This window comes from Thamnophis sirtalis, unplaced genomic scaffold (assembly GCF_051295495.1).
Source record: "Thamnophis sirtalis isolate CommonGarterSnake01/CBP01778 unplaced genomic scaffold, rThaSir2_p1.2 scaffold_3, whole genome shotgun sequence".
NCBI lineage: Eukaryota > Metazoa > Chordata > Lepidosauria > Squamata > Natricidae > Thamnophis > Thamnophis sirtalis.
In genome coordinates this window covers 172,333,725-172,353,808 of record NW_028261383.1, presented here as the reverse complement: position 1 = coordinate 172,353,808, position 20,084 = coordinate 172,333,725, and positions in this window count along the sequence as shown.

The following is a 20,084-nucleotide window of genomic DNA, read 5'->3' as shown; positions in this document are numbered from 1 at the left end:
TGCATGCGTGCACTGCGTGCGTGCACGAGGACGCCGCCGGCCCCGTTCCAACCGAACCGGTTGGAACAGGGCGAGAAACCCACCCCTGCTCCTGATGGATTAGAAATGCAACGGGACAAAAGTATCAGCAGTCCTGTTTGTTCCCTCCTGCCCATAAGATGTTTTCTCTTTCTTCGCTTCATAAAATTGAGCACAATATTCTACGGCCATCATGGCAAACTGTTCTGACCCCCTCTTCCCACACCAACGCACTTTCCGGAATTTATTAACAGACAGACAGGTCCTTGGCAGCAAACTGGCACAGATAAGCCGTGGCAACAATCCAACACAGATAAGTTGTGGCAGCAATCCAGCCTGCCAAGCTCACAATTCCAAGCTCACATTAGTTCCTGCGTTGACTTCTGCAAGAGGGGCGTGTGCACAAGCAGTCCTTTTTATAGTCTGGAGAGGAGCCTAATGACCACCAGCTGAGTGCAATTACCTCCTGTACTTGCGCAACTGTTCCTGACGCCTATTAGCTCTTCGGTGCCGGGCATCCAGGAACAACTCACTGTTGGCATCCGGATCACTCTCCCTTGTCTCCTCCCCCACTGATCCAAGGCTCAGGCGCCTCCTGGTGGCCAACCAGCCTCTCTGTGCCCTGCTTGGAGTCGGAACCCTGTCCAGGGTCCTTCACATCCTCCAGAGCTGACTCATAGGGCCCCTCGCTGTCGGAGTCTGGTGGCAGCTCCAACGGCTCCTGCTGGGCCACAACAGCAAACCTTTGGCATGCGTGTCAGAAGTGGGACACAGAGCCCTCTCTGTGGGCACGTGCGCCATCACCAGCTGCTTTTGTATGTTCCGGTTTCGGCACTTGGTGATGAAAAGGTTCGCCATCACTGTTCCAGGACAATACTTCTCAAACTCTGCCTTGTTCCAGAGGGTCCTGGCACTTTCTCACTCTCCCTACACCCTTGATCCCACTTGGATAACGTGAAAGGACTCATAGGGAAAGTGTTTCAATGCATATGGAAGGAGCCAAAAACAACGTTGATGCTTATAATGAAATAAGTTTTTCACACGTTTGCATTTTTAAAGGGTTTTTTTTTTCCTGTGATAACAATGCTCTGGATGTTTGTATTTGCCATAGTTTTTTGAAAGGGATGAAAACTCTCGGTGATTTTCTAGTGGACCTCAGGCATACAGACAGAAAATAGAGGGACCTTTCTCTGTGACACAGAAACCTGGGGTGGATCTCACAGGCAGTCTATGTCACATCATTCCCGTGTGTTTGACAACACATTCCCCTCTGTTTGACACAGAGGTGGGTTCCTACCAGTTCGCACCTATTCGGTAGAACCGGTTCATCAAATCTACCGAACCGGTTAGAAGAGGTTCCACCAGTGGACCCGGAAAGCAGGCCACACCTACAGAAGAGGTTCCAAATTTTTTTGAAACCCACCACTGGTCCTTGGATAGGATTATTCTACACTATCATGCTCCTATTTATAAAACTCAGTCCCTCTGTGAAAGGTAAGGATGACTCCTGCGTTTGTGGTGCAATCAGAACATTGCGTTTGTTGAAGTTGTTTTAACGCAAACCAAAGATGCCTTTTGAAAAACAAGTTGACATCCTATTCTTATGCATGCCAGTGCTGTGTGTGAGGCAATTTAAGGTGGTTCTGACAAGTGTCGTCGGCATCTTCATATCCGGTCACATGGGCGGCAAGCCATTCCCATCCGGTCACATGGTTGGCAAGCCACTCCCACAAAGGAGGCCACACCCACAGAGTAGGTTCGAACAATTTTTGAAACCCACCACTGGTTTGACAGTAACCAGTTCATCATTTTTTGTTGCGATAGTCATTGCAAATCTCTTAACACTCTTCAAAAGATACTAAGAAAATAGTCACGACCATATAAAGGCTTTGGCAAATGTGACTCTGGAATCTTGATTTTGGAATCCAGCCTCATTCAGAAGTAATTTCAGAACATTCCCAATATCTGATCTTGCTGAGCTTGGGAGCAAGAAAGGATGAAAAGAATGACCTATTCTACCCTGTGATTGAAAAGTGGTGGTGGAGGGAACTATCAGAGACCATTTCAGTCAGTTTCTGTCACCCTGCCAATTGGAACTGCATTTTCATTGTTATTATTGATCAGAGAAACAAATTAGGACACTGTGTAGTTGTTCATCCGATGTCCCCCTTTAAAAAAACTTAACTTTATTGAAGTTTAATTATTGCATTGTGTGTTTTATTTGTCTTCCTTGGATGCTACATGTAGAAAAAAGTAAAACCACACAATAAAAGTTACATAGGATCAGAACAATGGCATTAATCGCTCGATGTTTCCTTTCTTCCAAACCATGCCACCTGACCTCCCAGAACTTAAAAAAAAGAAGATTAATTTACCACCTTGAAGAAATTCAGGCTCTATAGAACCTTGCAGAGTAATACTAACAAATCTTTCTATAAACAACTTCAGACAGGAACTCCTTTATCAAAATATATAAATTTACAGATCAAGTCCATGTACAGTATAAATATTAAATCTATTTATAGTATTTAGTAATTTCACTAGAAAATTATTTCAACTGCCTGCAAGGCGTTAAAATCTACACTCCTGTTTACTTAAAAGATGGATACCTTTGTTATGGAATCCCCTTTTCATCGAAAAGAGCTAGACCTGCATTTTATGCAAACGTCAACAGAGAGGGAAGTAGGCAAGACAATGGGATAGGAAAATAAAATAAAACACCAAATAAAATGCTGTCATGTAAGTAAGTAATTTTCATGTTTGCATGATGTGACTGGTTAAGACATTTCCCTTCCACTTCCTAGATTTTTTTTTCACAACTTTGTGCACCAGTAGCACATGCTTAAGGGTGTTAAAATTGGTTGCTAAATTTACAGTTCTCTCAGCTGAGATAGATAAATAAATAGTTACACCAACTACGGTAAGTGTTCTGGCCCCCCCTTAGCCCGTTCCGAAACGACAGCCACACGAAGCTTGTAAAGGAATGTCTTTATCAGTCCCGGCTCAAGTTGGCTGCAAGCCCAGAATAAACATAGATAAACGGCTATTACAGAAAATCTTCACTCAAACTAAATACCAAACAGAGTTACGTGAATCCAGACACTTAGCTAAAGGCTTCTCTCAATGGTTGACTTCTGCAACCGTGACCCGTCAAAAGCGCAAACGTCATAAGCGCGCCGACAACACCGCGGCGCTAAAACCGCGATGTCAAAAGCGCGCCGACAACAGCGCGCCGACAGAAGCGCGATTTAATTTAAGGTAAGATTTACAGTTAGGTTTAGGGTTAGGTTTAGGGTTAGGTTTAGGTTTAGGGTTAGGGTTACGTTACAGCGCGCTTCTGTCGGCGCGCTTTTGTCGGCGCGCTTTAGGGCTAATTAGTCGCTCATTCGTCGCGCGGTTTTGTCACCGCGCTTTAGACACCGCGGTTTAGTCAGGCGCGCTTTTGTTGTGCGCGCATTTGTGGTGGAACCTCTACAACTAGGGCGTGGCACCATCAGTCTTTTATCCACAGGAGGAGAGCCTTAACGAGCCCCAGCTGCTTGTTATCTTCTCCCGGGAGCATCCTGAATCCACTCACTGATAGCAGCCCCAAAGGCTTCTACTGAACCACAACACTATCCCCCACCGCAGGGCCCTTCCCCTGGGTCTGACGGTCCGGATGCGGTCGGAATGGATTGTCCATAAGATAGGCCCCGCACTCATCTCCTGTGTTTCCTCCTGTGTGAGTCCCAAATACCTGCAGGAACATTACCCTTGATCCAACGCTCCCCAGGTATCCGGTGGCCACCACGTCTCCTCCCGCCCTGCGCGGCGTCGACACCCTGTCCAGGGTTCCCCACCCTCTCCAAGGCTGACCCACCAGCCCCCGTACTGTCGGAGTCTGGCGGCAGCTCTAACAGCTCCGGCCGAGCCCTAACACCCTGTCCAGGGTCCTCCACCTCCTCCAAGGCCAACTGATAAGACCCCTCACCGTCGGAGTCTGGTAGCAGCTCCACCGACTCCTGCCGGGCCACCACAGGTAAGTAAGTAAAATATCTGGGGTGGAAAGATCAGGTCAGTGTGACTGTAATGGGTCAAGGGGAGGTGTATTGTTGGATATGTGTGCACTATCTCATCGTCCCCTTTCAGTCTATGCTGCTAATTGGCTAGACTGGTATTCTCAGGGTTGTCATTACTTCCAATTTCTGCTCTTTGTCCTCACAATTTCTCTTTATCTTCTCTGACAATAGAGTAAACACCATACTGGACTGCTTATCATCTAGGAAATTGCATGACGTTTCATTCCTTTACTCAGAATGCAGTATTCGTGCTTTCTGTCAGAATGTAATTTTCTAATAGAAGTTGTCTTTCTTTTAAAATTCCAGCTTCCTTTAGGAATTGCTTTATTAGTTTAGTTTTCTGCTGCATAAGTTCTCACAATATATATATCCGCAACATTTTTTTTCCACCAAGAGATAGAAACCAAAACCATCACAAAAAATGGATTGCCTAGAGGGCCCAAATGTTCACTGAGCCTCTCTAGGATGTTATCTTAGTTGCAGATGGGGAAAGAGTTACTTCCCCCCCCCACCGGTTCACCGACAAATGCGCACTCGACGAAAACATGCCGACGAAACTGCAACTTGTAAATCGCGCTGACGAATTAGTGCAGAAGCACGCCAACAACAGCACGCCGACAAAAGCGCGCCTTCAATGAACAAGTAATAACCACGAGTTTTAAACCTAACCCTAAACCTAACCCTGAACCTAACCCCGAACCTAACCCTGAACCTAACCCTGAACCTAATCCTGAACCTAACCCTAAACCTAACCCTGAACCTAACCCTAAACCTAACCCTAAACCTGAACCTAACCTTGATCCTAACCCTGAACCTAACCCTGAACCTAACCCTGAACCTAACCCTCAACCTAACCCTCAACCTAACCCTGAATCTAACCCTCAACCTAATCCTTACCTTAACTTAAATCGCGCTTCTGTCGGCGCCCTGTTGTGGGCGCGTTGATGATGTCGCGGTTTTCTCGCTGCGGTTTTGTCGGCGCACTTTTGTTGTGCACGCATTTGTCGGGTCACGGCCCACGCACCCAGTTTGGATGAACTTTATCCTTGGCCCAATTCCAGTTAAGAGTCATGCAAAAAGAGCAATTGTTTCATTGTAGGAAAAAGACTGAGGAGTAGAGTAAGCAAAACAGCATGCTTCATACTCTCTGACTTTCTTTGAAAAGGCATGTTAATCAGCAGCAAGAATTTGTTTGGTTTCACTTATAGAGAGTTCTTTATCACGAACCTGCACCAGGAAGCACAGTATATATTCCCAAGTGACTGCATGGTTTAAAACACTGTTTCACGGTTTATGGATCAACATTAAGGGCTAAAATTGTACAGGTGGTTCCGGTTAAAAGCAGTTTTCTATCCCATGGCACCGTCCAAATGTTTACTTTAACTTCCATCTCTGTCAGCCAGCAAGACAATGGAAATTGGAGTATAACGGAACTGGATGTAGCATGACAAAACCGCGCTTGTCAAAATAGCGGTGATAAAACCGCGTCGCTAAAGCTGCGACGTCATCACCGCGACGTCATCACCGCCGCGACAACAGCGCGGCGACAGAAGGGCGCTTTAAAACAGCACGGCAGCAGAAAGCTGATTTAAATTAAGGTAAGGGTTAGGATTAGGGTTTAGGGGTTTGCTTTAGGGTTAGGGTTAGGGCTAGGTTTAGGGTTAGGGTTAGGGTTAGGTTTAGGGTTAGGGTTAGGATTAGGTTTAGGGTTATGTTTAGAGTTAGGTTTAGGGCTAGGTTTAGGGTTAGGTTTAGGTTTAGGGTTAGGTTTAGGGTGCTGAGTGCTTCGGAAGGCGCGGATTTGCCCTCCGCACTTATGTCGGCGCAGATAAGGGCTTCGCGGTTTTGTGGTGGAACCGGAACTGGAAGGGATCAGATTGGGAAAGGCCATCTCTTTGGGAGATGGTTACAAATTTTGCAAATTCTTTTATCGCAAAAGTTACACAGTATGCTAGGTGATAGAAGATGCAGAGCTTCTGGAATTAGGCAGTTTATAAAGCTAATAAAGAAATGCACGCATGCATAAATACGCGCATACAAATAATGAAATTTATGGGCACGTCTCCAATGAATACAAGCAAAATAGGCCAGCTGGATGTGAACTGGGTACTTGAGAGACTGCCTGCTGCCAATTACCTCCCAAAGACCCATTAGATCACACAGATTAGGCCTCCTCCAGGTTCCGTCTACTGGCCAATGTCATCTGGCTACTACCCGGGGGAGGGCCTTCTCTGTGGCGGCTCCGGCCCTTTGGAATGAGCTCCCCGCAGAGATTCGGACCCTCACCTCTCTCCAGGCCTTCCGAAAAGCCGTTAAAACCTGGCTGTGTCGGCAGGCCTGGGGTCGATGAGTTCCCTTCCCCTCTCGAATCGTGTGGCTGTTGGTTGTTTTAAATTCCCTGTACTTTTTGTTGTAGTTTTTGTGTTTCCCTTCCCCTCCTTTGGGTTTGTGCGCCGCCCTGAGTCCCGCCGGGAATAGGGCGGCATATAAATAAAATGAACCTTGAACCTTGAACTGATTGCATACAATTGCAGCACTATGCTTATGGTCAGGCAACTTCACAGAACCACAGCACATGTGAACGCTGGCTTCACTGATGTTGCTGTTTCTGCACTACAGTATCAAGAGCCCCTAGAAATTAAAACGGTCTGCATGCATCAAAACTGAGCAAACAAAATCTTCTAACATTCATTAGCTAAACATTTGGACTACTTCATTAGCCACAGATATTTTTTTTCCCTTTTTCTTCTTCCAAACGTGGGGGTGGGGGGTGGGGGAGACGGTAACTTTGCTCCAGAGTGCAGTTTACACATTTTACTGCAAAAACGGAGTTCAAAATAACACATTAGCACAAAGGACGCTAAGAGACATCAGGGAATATCCTTGAAAGGGTTCCACCACAAATCCGCGAAGCCCTTATCCGCGGAGACATAATGGCGAAGACTAATTCGCGCCGTTCTAAGCGCTAAGGAAAAACGCGACCCTACCGCGATGACTTAATCGCGGAGGGCAAATCCGCGCATTCCCAAGCACTCAGTACCCTAAACCTAACCCTAAACCTAACCCTAACGCTAAACCTAACGCTAAACCTAACCCTAAACCTAATCCTAAAACTAACCCCTAAACCTAATCCTAACCCTTACCTTAATTGAAATCGGCTTTCTGCCGCGGCGCCGTTTTAAAGTGCCCTTCTGTTGCCGCGCTGTTGTCGCGGCGGTGATGACGTGCGGTGATGACGTCGCGGCTTTAGCGCCGCGATTTTATCACCACGATTTTGACGAGCACGGTTTTGTCGTGCCACGCCTTGAAAGTGCTCTGACAAATAAATGCAAATGCCTCTTATGATTTGGGCCTGTCCTAATCACAGCAATACAGATTTATGACAGCCAGGTGGCCTTTCACTCCTTTAATCTACAATGATTTCTACGCAGATGCATCAGACATGTCAGTTTGCAGAGAAAACATTTATTTATACCCTATTATTTTTATTAGTAACACAAGGCAGCCGGCATGCCTAATATTCCTTCCTCCTATTTTTCTCACAACAACAATCAGGTGAGGCCAGAGAGTGAAAGAGAGTGACTGGCCCTGGGTCACCCACCTGGCTTTCATAGCTACCGTAAGGCCAGACTAGAATTCAGTGTTTCCCAGTTTGTAAAGCCTGGTGCTTTAAAATCAAACCAAAGGGGCTCACTGACAATCGGCAAACTACAGCAATTGCATAACACAGGGTTATGCAATTTGAGATCCAGAAAGATAATCAGGTGAATTCCTCTGGCAGTTAGGTTGCACTTCCCTCTTATTAAGGAGCTGCAAATATTTCTGGCCACCGAATACAATGGGGAACTCGGAAGCAAAAAGATCTGTTGTGAAAATATCAAGATGAATCTGTGGGACCTCACCCCCACCTGGCAACTCATCCCCCACCCAGGATCCATATCCAAATTCATACTTGGCTATGAAGTGCATTGCATAGTTATCTGTTCTGACCCCCATCGTCCCACACCAACACACACTCCGAGCCAAAGATAAGTTACGGCATTTAATTAACAGACAGACAGGTCCTTGGCAGCAAACCGGCACAGACAAGCTTGGGCAGCAATCAAGTACAGATAAGCCATGGCAGCAAGCCAGCCTGCCAAGCTCACAATAATGTTATCCGACATTAAGTCCTGCGTTGACTTCTGCAAGTGGGGCGTGTGCACAAGCAGTCCTTTTTATAGTCTGGAGAGGAGCCTAATGACCACCAGCTGAGTGCAATTACCTCCTGTACTTGCGCAACTGTTCCTGACACCTATTAGCTCTTCGATGGCGTGCATCCAGAAACAACTCACTGCTGGCGTCCAGATCACTCTCCCTTGTCTCCTCCCCACTGGTCCAAGGCTCAGGTGCCTCCTGGTGGCCAACCAGCCTCTCTGCACCCTGCTCGGAGTCAGAACCCTGTCCAGGGTCCTCCACATCCTCCAGAGCCGATTCTAACGGCTCCTGCTGGGCCACAACAGTTACCATAGTAGCTATCACACCAGAGGTCACCAGCACAGACCCTTCACCTTCCACCCTAGACATACATTAAAGGTTGTATGTGTGATCTTTTGTCGTTGTAAAGGTTTCCAAAACAAGCTGTTGAGAAGAACATTCAAACTGTTGTGCCCTGATGCTGACAAAGCTCTTTTTTTCCTTTTTTTCCCTTCTTTTCTTCTCTTTCCTCCCCCCCCCCACCCCCTCTCTCACAAACACACACAAACTCACAGAATTAGCTTGAATTTGTACCCCCAAAGCTGAAAGGGAATAATGGAAAGAAGGCAGGAACTCGCTTTCCCTTGGCTTGTTTCGCAAGATACGCTGCTTGATTTATACTATTTGGAATGCAGCTCACGCTTCCCTCTTGTATTCCGGGCAAGCAGGGTAGCCCTGCTTTGCAGATGATGTCCCTCTGCTTCCAATAGTGGATTATCAACTGCCAGGAAGAAAAACAAGTGAATTTTCCCTAATCCTCCCTCCCAAAACACAGCAGTTGAATGGTAAGCAAGGCTATTGTGGCTAATGGCCCTGGGCACGTGAAAAGCATAGCTGGTCCAAGACTCTTGAGGTGTCAGAGGTAAAATAAACGACACCACAACATCCCACTCTCAGCCAAACATTAATGAAGAGCATAATCCGTCAAAAGCTCGTGTGTTCAGAAATAATGCTCTCCATTCATTTCAACAGCACTCGCATAGCCTCAGGGCAGTGTTTCTCAACCTTGGGAACTTGAAGATGTCCGGACTTCAACTCCCAGAATTCTGGGAGTTGAAGTCCGGACATCTTCAAGTTGCCAAGGTTGAGAAACACTGCCTCAGGGGAAAAAATTCCACGGGATTTTATGAATTACTTGTGATCAGACTTCTATTCTATTGCTTCTATTGCCATCTGGCTACTACCCGGGGGAGGGCCTTCTCTGTAGCAGCTCCGGCCCTTTGGAATGAACTCCCCGCGGAGATCCGGACCCTCACCTCTCTCCAGGCCTTCCGGAAAGCCGTCAAAACCTGGCTGTGCCGGCAGGCCTGGGGTTGATGAGTTCCCCTCCCCTCTCGACTGGTATGGCTGTGTGATTTTCGTGTATTTTAATTATGTGTATTGTTGTTTATGTTCCCTTTCCCCTTCGAGTTGTTCGCCGCCCTGAGTCCCTCCTGGAGAAGGGCGGCATACAAATAAACCGAAACTGAAACTGAAACTGAAACTGCTAGGAATATGGTTTCCTGAAGTGCCATCTGGAGAGCCTACCTTCCCTTGCTCCAGATTAAGCCTGGATTAAACTTCTCTGGCCCTACACAAAAGAGAACATATGCACCTGTCACTGGGGGGGATGGTTGCGCAGGTGTTCCATTTATATTTCTGCAAATGTTCTGCCTAGGGCAGTGTTTCTCAACCTTGGCAACTTGAAGAGTCCGGACATCTTCAAGTTGCCAAGGTTGAGAAACACTGGCCTAGAGGGATACTCAAAGAGCAAAGCATAGAACAGGAAGTGGATCAATCAATCAGCACGCAGGGTGCACATCTCCACACAAGGCACAGTTGGGATTTGGAAAGTGTGTGGGTCGGGCCCGCCTGCAACCATCCGCAACCTCCTCTTACCCATCAACCCCTTTGCAACCCCTAGGTATGCAGTGGCGTCTACGTGCAGTTGTGGGAAACTTTAAATCAAGCTTTAGACTGCCATTGCTATCACCTGACATGATTTCCAGGTGCTCTTAACTATAACCAGTGGTGGGTTTCAAAAATTGTTCGAACCTACTCTGTGGGTGTGGCCTCCTTTGTGGGAGTGGCTTGCTGCCCATGTGACCGGATGGGAGTGGCTTGCCGCCCATGTGACCGGATATGAAGATGCCGACGACACTTGTCAGAACCACCTTAAATGACCTCACACACAGCACTGGCGTGCATAAGAATAGGATGTAAACTTGTTTTTTAAAAGGCATCTTTGGTTTGCGTTAAAACAACTTCAACACACGCCATGTTCTGATTGCACCACAAACGCAGTAGTCATCCTTACCTTTCACAGAGGCACTGAGTTTTATAAATATGAGCATGATAGTGTATAATAATCATATCCAAGGACCAGTGGTGGGTTTCAAAAAAGTTTGGAACCTCTTCTGTAGGTGTGGCCTGCTTTCCGGGTCCACAGGTGGAACCTCTTCTAACCGGTTCGGTAGATTTGACGAACCGGTTCTACCGAATAGGTGCGAACTGGTAGGAACCCACCTTTGAATATAACCCTCCTAAAGCTTTACTTGTGGCCCAAACTTCTAGTGAGGTGCCCTGCTGGGAAAAAAGCATGTTTGAAATTTTACGAGACTGAAGTTCATCCGCCAGCCACAACTCTCGGACCAGCTCCAAGAGCATGAAATGGGACATAATAAGGGCCCTTGAAACCGTGGCACGACAAAACCGCTCTCGACTAAAGCGCGCCCGATTAAACCGCGTCGCTGACGTCATCAACAGGCAACAGTGAGCGCGGAGAAAGAAGGGCGCTTTAAATAGTGCTTTGAAAGCAAGCCGATTCAAGTTAAGGTAAGGGTTAGGTTTAGGGTTAGGTTTAGGGTTAGGTTAAGGTTAGGGTTAGGTTAAGGTTAAGGGTTAGGTTTAGGGTTAGGTTAAGGGTTAGGTTTAGGGGGGTTAGGTTTAGGGGTTAATTTTAGGTTTAGCGTTTACAGCGTGCTTTTTTCTCCGCGCTGTGCCGCGCTGTGATGACGTCAGCTACGCGGTTTCGTCGAGCGCCCTTTAGTCGAACGCGGTTTTGTGGTGGAACCCCTTGGTACAGGCTTCCTTGGGGACAGAGGTAGGGTAAACCTGTAATGAATGCCTAGCTGTGGTTCACAACCTTATAGAGCCAGATTACTTGGAGTTCTTCCAGTTGAATGATTCTTTAACATACTTTTTTTTACTGAGAGAACAAGCGAGCGAGAAGCAGGTGGGAAAAGCACAAATGGTTTGCAAACATCGAGTGACTGTGGTTTGAACCTTTTGAGAAATGCTGCGAGTGAGCCGTGGCATAATAAAAGCCTTGCCTAGAAACCACAGAGGGTTCAACACCAGTGTGGAGTTTGCCTCCCGCCTCCTGGCTCAAAGCCCAGCCTTTGGCTGGAAAGGACAGGAACTCAAGAAAGGATAGGATGCTGTAAAAAGAGGAGGAAAGGAACCCCTGAAAGAAGCGTGGGTCCTTAGCCAAACTGGTAGCCCACGAGTCTTCGGAAATAAGGGCCACCCATTGAAATAATCTGGAGCCAAGAGTTTATCTACACTTTTGCAGACTCATCCATGCAAACAGAGAAATGATGCACATCAACCAGTAGCACTTAAAAGGCTTTAAAAAAATAGTTTCAATAATGTTATACGATGCCTTTAAGACAGTCTTCCTCATGGGCAACTCGCCAACACAGCTGGACCACAAGGCTTACCGGAACCTGGTTTAGAGTCTACCAAATTCTCACCAGCCCGCATCCCCTCTTCCCTGCCATAGATGGGCTTACATTGCATAGGATGATTCCCCAGCGCGGTTGAAGGCAGCCCTGCCTGTGCAAACGGATTTCTCCATCTATTCTGGGATTCCCATACTAAATCTATCCAAGGAAACTACAAAGTGATGTAAAGACGACGGGTGGGTGGGTGGGGTGGGGGCGGGGGAGTCGTGCTTTCCCCCAATCCATCCCTAAGATCCCCCTAAAGGGGAATCCAAAACGAATCCTAGTCTAAATCTTGTTGAGTTCCACTGCACGGGGAGACCACGCGAAACCCCCAAAAAGGCGCGCGCGTGGCAGCGCCGGGCAGACCCTCGCGCGTGGGGAAGCCGATACTCCGCCAAGAGTCTCCCCCCACCCCTCCGTTCCTTGCCCAACTCGGCCATCCGCGAGGAGGTCAATTTCTATTCACGTCCCCGACCTTTTCGCGCGGGGAAAGTCGCCGCAGTCTTAATAAGAGGGGCGGTCAGCGGAACGCACGCGAAAACGCGACCACAATAAACACGCGCGGAGGGGAGGAGGAGGAGGAGGAGGAGGCATCGCCTCTCCGCCGGCACCGAAGCGAGCCCGCAGAGGCCGGAATCCCTGCAGCAATTTGCCGCCCGGAGTGGATTCAGCGCCTGCATGAAAAAAAACCAAACCCAATCGCCCTTCTCGTCGAGTTGGCGTATTTGGCGCAGCCACGGACAGGAGCTCCGGAGCCCCGAGTGGGGTTCTCGCCTCTTTCCCGCCGCAGGAGTAAAGTGAACCAGCGTGGACGGGCGAAGCTAGAGACCGAATGCATCGGAGCAGATGCTCTGCAGCAAAGCCCCGATCATCCGACCGGAGGAGGCAGCTGCCTGCGCAGCCAGAAGGGACGGAGAGCAAGAGAGAGAGAGAGAGAGAGAGAAGCGGGAGAGGCAGAGGCGCTTCGCGTTGCCTTACCTTGCAGAGCAACCGAGGGGTCCCCGGAGGCGAGAGGCGCGAAGCAGTTGTATTTTCCGCCCGTCTTGGGTTTCTGCAACGGTGCCCAGCAACCTCATCCGTTGGCGAGGCCGATGCCTTTTGTTTTTTTTCTCTGCCGTGGGGTGGACGCGGCTCCAAGTAGCGCGCGAAGGAAAGCGTGCCGCCCCACACCCCCACCCCGCCCAGCGGGGCTACCAAACTGGGGGGGGGGAACCCCGCCTCGGCTAGGCGCCTTCTATACCTAAAAGTCCGTCGGGGTGGAGAGAGAGCGAAGGAGGCAGTCGGGAAGGCTAATTGTGGCAAGTGGGAAGCGGCTCGTGGGCGCGCGTACGCGTGTCTGGGTCTGTGTGTGCGTTCGCTCACGAGGCGAGCTAGCGCTGGGGTTCGCGTAAGCAGAGGGTACTGTACGTTTTGGGCGATGCAGGAGAAGAGCGCTTGGCCTCGCAGCTCCGGCAGGCAAGAGAAAGAAAGAAAAAAATACGCGAAGGAGTAGATTGGTACGAGTAGTAAGCGTCCGGGCGCGAACCCTTAGCAAAGCAGGGCAGTTCAGGGTCACGTGAATGAAGCATAAAACTCTTTTCCCTGGGAGCATGTGCAGAGCTTCTCAACTCTGTCCGGGTGGTCGATTTAAAACAAACCAACCAACCAGAAACTCTTTTTTATATATATAAAATTTTATTTTAAACACATAAACACATCAACAAAAACAAACACATGACTTAAAACAACATAGGAACAAGAAGTTCCATCGTATATCCTACAGCAGTTCCGTATCGGTTTCTTTACAGTTAGTGTTTTCCCTTCTATACATTTCTATCTTGCATTCATGGTCTCCTTATTCGTTATCCATTTTTATGTACAATTCTATATTTATTTATACTTAGCTACTTATGACCAAATATTGTTTACCTATATTGTGCTTTATATTCTTACTATCATTTATTCTCCTACATACAATTATAGGTATACATTCACATAGTTATTCTTTTTCTTTGCCCTTCTTATACTATTGTTATTCCATTTAAAAGGTTATTGTATTGTATTGTATTGTATTGTATTGTATTGTATTGTATTGTATTGTATTGTATTGTATTGTATTATTTGTATGCCGCCCTTCTCCGGGAGGACTCAGGGCAGCAAACAATTCAAGGGGGGGAAAAAGGGGGGGAACATAAAAGACAAAATACAAATAATAAAAGTAGACAACAGTCGCACAATCATACATGTCGAGAGGGGAGGGAACTCATCACCCCCAGGCCTGCCGGCAAAGCCAGGTTTCGACGGCTTTTCGGAAGGCCTGGAGAGAGGTGAGGGTCCGTATCCCTGCGGGGAGTTCATTCCAGGTATAGTTTGGATTGCTTTGTTTACCATCCCTAGCGCCTGTTGTAACACCACCTTATTTTCTCTTAAGAAACTCTTAAGGTCAGATCGCTTTAATGAAAAGTGACTTTCCATTCTGAAAGGAACCAGATGTTGATTTTGTTCCCAAATTAGCTTACTGGGCTTTTTCCTCACCAAGTACACATCTTTCCCTTACTGCTTGCTGTTTCAGGAACCCTTGGCTCAAAAGTATTTGGATTTGAAAACGCGGCCCGAATCCCTAGCATCTTGAGGAATTTAACATCCTTGGGAGTTAAAATGCCAATGGAACTCCTCCTGACAAAACTCATAGGCTGGGTATGCAGAAGTTGGGCTACAATTAACACAGGCCAATGGCTGCGGTGGAAGCAACTTTGGTATTTGTGAACTGAGGTGAAAATAAAATCTGTGGCTAACCCAGAGTTCAAGCTATGAAGACGGGTGGGAGGATGTCATCAGCATATTTTAAAAGTTTTCTATTTTTTTTTTATTCCAGGAAAAGAACAAGATGGATGCACGTTTTAAAATAATGTAATGAATACAACATGCCTTAAATAAGTAAGCCGTGTATTTTGAATTCATAGATACGTACTTGATGCTTATAGTTAAACAGCTTCCAGAATAGGACTTAAGATTATAGCTCCTTGAAAATGGAGGATGCTTCCCTCTGAAAGTGATGATTGAGTCAATCCTCTCTTTACCGAATGTTAACATTTAATATTTTAATTTTTTTTCTAAATGGTTTATTAAATGCAAATAAAGTTGTGAAGCTATCATTCTTTAATGCTGTCAGCCAAAAAAAAATGTGGCATTAAGTGCGATTTCTCCGTGGGTCACCCATGAGGCCAATGATGAAGGAAGACACGGACACGAGTCTTCTCTCGGGATGAGATGACCCAGAGCATAGTCTGGATGACTCTTTTATTGAGCATACACAAAGGAAAGGTGGAGTCACATGGTCTATGTGGACCAATCATGGTTGTACAAGTCTATGGTATATGGTAACTCATTTACTACCATGTAGACCTCTGAACCTAGAGAATGCCCATAGTCAGCAAATAAATCTTTTACTAGCATGCAAACTTCTGACCCCTAGTTAATACTGCAGAGTCAGCATGCAAACTTCTGACCCCTAGTTAATACTGCAGAGTCAGCAGGTGTAACCTCTGCCCTACTTAGTGCTGAGAGTTAACAAGTTGTAACCTCTGACCTTATGGTAAGTGATTACTGCTGATTCGCATAGTGTTCCAGCATACCTTTGCATGCCTACACTTATGTTACAACAATTAAGCCTGGGATTGATCCTTCCCTATCTGTTATTGCTTAATAAAAACATCATTGTTGATCTCCAATTGTAAAGGGTTTTTTTTTCCGGGGAGGGGGAGGAGGGGACCAGGATGGGACAGATTCCTATTAGAATGCATTTCGCTTCACATGCTCTGAAGTTCAGGGAAGAGGTATTTGACTCAGTCTGTGTCCTGCCAAGGAACATACTGAGGTCAGTCCTCCTCCAATCTTTCTCAGAATTAATGGAAGATAAATAATGCAGTAATAGTTTGCTAATGTAACCAAGCTGCCTTAAAAAAGATGGTACAGTGGCAAATCCAAAAGCAACAAATATGTCGGATTAAAAGAAGTAGCCAGATGTGTGATCCCCAGGGCCGGATTTTCCTATAGGCTAACTAGGCTTCAGCCTAGGGCCTCAAGGTCAAGAGGGGCCTACATTCAAATTGTTAGCAAAATTAAAATTACACTATTCTAAAAACAGTGAACACTAAAACACTGAACCGAAAATAAGGAGAAATTCTACGCATATGACTAAGAAACAAACATAAAAATGTATTGGTTAAGACCGTTCCAGCGCCGCAGCAGTTGGGGAGCCCGCCCACGTTTCCGGCACCGGCGGTCGGGCGAGAGGCGTGGCCGCTCCCAGTAGCCGCCCCGTCGACGCGGAGCCCACCAGCGGCCAGGCAGGGGGGGGCGAGGGGGCCGAGCCGGGCAGCTGAGCGCAGGCAGGGGAGGTGGCTGGCCTCGCTGCCTTTGCCGCAGAGCAGAGCCGCCCTCCGTCGGGAGGCCAGCTATATATATTGATATATATTGATATATATCACAGTAATGATGTATTTTATTGTCTCTCATGCAATTTACAAACTTAAAAATGGGAGGTGGAAGGGCCTCATAAGTGGAATAGCCTAGGGCCTCTTTTCATCTAAATCCAGCCCTGGTGATCCCTAAGCAGTCATATACTGTGCTCCAGAATTCAGAGCTTGGACAATCTTAAGTTTGAATCAGATCCATATTGGTTATCCAACCAAAGAATATGAAATAGCTACTTTTCTAAAAACAATATGTGCCAACTACCTTATTTTCTTATTTTAACGTTTTAAAAAATGATGGGCAGGGTACAATAATTTTAAAACAAGAATAAGCCATGGGATACCATATATAAATGATAAAAAATTAACAATAAAATACAATACAATACATCATAGATGCCATTCAGTTAAACTAGCCTAAGGGCCAAATGCCAGCTGGAATCATACTGCTTTTGGTAGTAATTGAAATTATTCATGGTTCCAATAGAAGAGTTATCTCCCCACAATCTGTAGTTCAGGATTAAACGGGAGTTCTTGGGTGCTGTCTGAATTTAGTAGTTGCTTTGATGTTCAGGGTTGGTATTCACTTACCTTCCCTACTGGTTCACAAATGTGAGCATGCACCTTCGCTTTGCTCGCACAAGCCATCTCCACGCATGCACACAACACAGCCTTCCGTCCATATGCTTTTGGCAAAAAAGGGCCTAAATGGGATACCGTAGAGCCAGGGTGGTGGTGGGCGGAGCGATTTCCGCTACCAGTTCGGGCAAATCAGTCTGAACCGGTAGAATACCACCTCTATTGTAGTTGTTGCACACTAATGATATTACCTAATTGGATAGTGAAATTGCAAGGAAAGACCCAGCCCAGAGAACACCATATCCAGAACCTGTATTTATTTATTCTTTAAAAATTCTGAATAAGTTAACTAGTAGAGAGGTATAAAACCAGAGGTGGGTTCCTACCAGTTCGCACCTATTCGGTAGAACCGGTTCGTCAAATCTACCGAACCGGTTAGAAGAGGTTCCACCAGTGGACCCGGAAAGCAGGCCACACCTACAGAAGAGGTTCCAAAAATTTTTGAAACCCACCACTGACACACACACACACACAAACACACACACACACACAGAGAGACAGACAGACAGACAGACTCACACAGAGAAAGAGAAAGAAAGGAATAAATAAATAAATAAATAATAAGAGAAAAAGAAAGAAAAGTGAGAGAGAGTTGAAAGAAAAAAAAGAAAAAGGGACAGAGAGACAAAAGGAAGGGGAGAGAGAGAGAGAGAGAGAAAGAAAGAAAGAAAGAAAGAAAGAAAGAAAGAAAGAAAGAAAGAAAGAAAGAAAACACATGGCCGGTAAGCCACTCCCACCAGGTCACATGGCCGGCAAGCCACTCCCACAAAGGAGGCCACACCCACAGAGTAGGTTCAAAAATTTTTTGAAACCCACCACTGTATAAAACCAACTAATAAAAATAAATTACAATTGAATATATTATTCTAATTCATTATACCATAGTTCTGCAAAGGTGCAAGGAAACCAACCATTAATGGTTTAGCATGACGTGTGAATTAATCTCTTACATTAATTACTGAGACAAGGTCTCCTTCCAAAACAAGAAAACTTCTGCAGGGATCATACAAAAGAGAACAGCAGTTGCCATTTCATTATGTTGTGGAGACAACAGATTTAAAAAATTGTATGATAAAATGATCGCAAAATTCCAGAGGCAATAATGATGGATCAATAGGAAGACTTACGAAGAAAAAAAATCAACTATAGATCAAGCTACAAACGAAGGGAAAAAAATGGTACAAAATGTTTTAAAGGTGATACATATATAACTCCATCTACGAGTATAAAATGGTTAAATGGATAAATCATATAGCAATAATTGGAAATGCAGTAACGAAGAAGGAACATTTTATCAGTTGTGGTTAGCATAATAACCCCCCCCCACAAAGTACTGAAAGGAATAAACAAAATATCCAAAAAGTTCTGAAAATAAGAAAAACCATGAATATTTTTATTAAGTATAACGTCAGAGAGTGTAAGTGATATGCATTTTATTTTATTAAGACATAAGGTGACGGTGGCAAGAATCAATCTGATTCTGATACAATACTGCAAAAGAGAACCCTTACAATCGGTGCAAAACTAAAGAATATGTGGTAAAATGTGGCTCCTGCCCTCACTGGAGGTAAAAACTGCTCCCACACTTTTGGTCTTCTAAAAAGATATTAAAACTGCGTTTTGCCACTAGAGTTGTTTTGACAGGGAAAGATCTCAGCCCCGTGTCATCCAACCCCTTGGTTCAAGTTTTATATATAATCCTTAATTTTAATTATTTTTATATTTCTTTTTTTACTGTTTGTAAACTGTTCAGAGTCACCCTATTGGCGAGATAGGTGGCATATAAATTTAATAAATAAATAAGGGGGGGAACTGATAGTATACATTCACAACAGAAGTCTGACCAAATTCAAACAGAAATGGTTCCCTTGCATCAGTGGTGGGTTTCAAACTTTTTAGAACCTCTTCTGTAGGTGTGGCCTGCTTTGTGGGAGTGGCTTGCCAGCCATGTGACCGGGTGGGCGTGGCCAACTTGTAAAATGTTGTCACTTAACAACACTCTTGCTTAGCAACCAAAATGTTGGCTCAGAAACTCTGGCATTTGAAGCACGCAAGCCTTAAAGCTGTCCAGTTACAAGACCCTCGCACCCCTAACCCTTTAGAAAAAAACCCCAGGAGTGTTCAAACTTGACAGCTTTAAGACTTGTGGACTTCAACTCCCAGAATTCCTCCTCTCGCTCTTCATCTTGATGATGTGCGGACGGGCAGGAGGGGAGGGAGCGGGAACCGGTTCTAAACGGCACTGTAGATTTGTGGAACCTCTTCTACAGAAAAGGTTAGAACTGGCAGGAACCCACCCCTGCCTTATATACTAAGGAAAGGAAAGGCAACCTAAGACGCAGTTATGATTTTTGAAGAAAAAGATATACTGTTTTTAGACGTAATAATAATAATAATCCCCACAGAGGTTCGCTGCTGGAGGTTCGCATGGATTCGGGAGAACCTCTAGCTAAAATTCTGTGCAGTTCGGAGATACCCAAATCCCACTCTTGGCTGGCCACGCCCACTCCACTCTGCCTCCCCCAGGAGTCTCCACGCAGCCTGTTTTGGATGTAGGTAAATCCAGGGCATGCATGGAGCCTCAGGGAGAGCGAAAAACCAGCCTACTGGAAATTTGGGGAGGCCAGAAATGGACTCCAGAGGGCCTCCGGAGCCTGGAAAGGCCGTTTTTGCCCTCCCGGAGGCTCGAAAAAAACCTCCAGAGCCTGGGGAGGACAAAAATGCTCCCGCAGCCATGGTACAGGAGGCCGACTAGGCCATGCCCACACAGCAATCGGGCAGAGAATCCCTTGCTAAAATTATTGAAGCCCACAGCGATGCATTACCTTGATGTGGTTGTGACGCTTGTGCTCTGCGAGTTTAGAATTCAAACGTAAGCAGCAGGATAGTGGATGTGGCAGTACCTGGAAACAGCAGAATAGAAGACAAAGTACTAGAGAAAATAACAAAATACGAAGACCTGCAAATAGAAA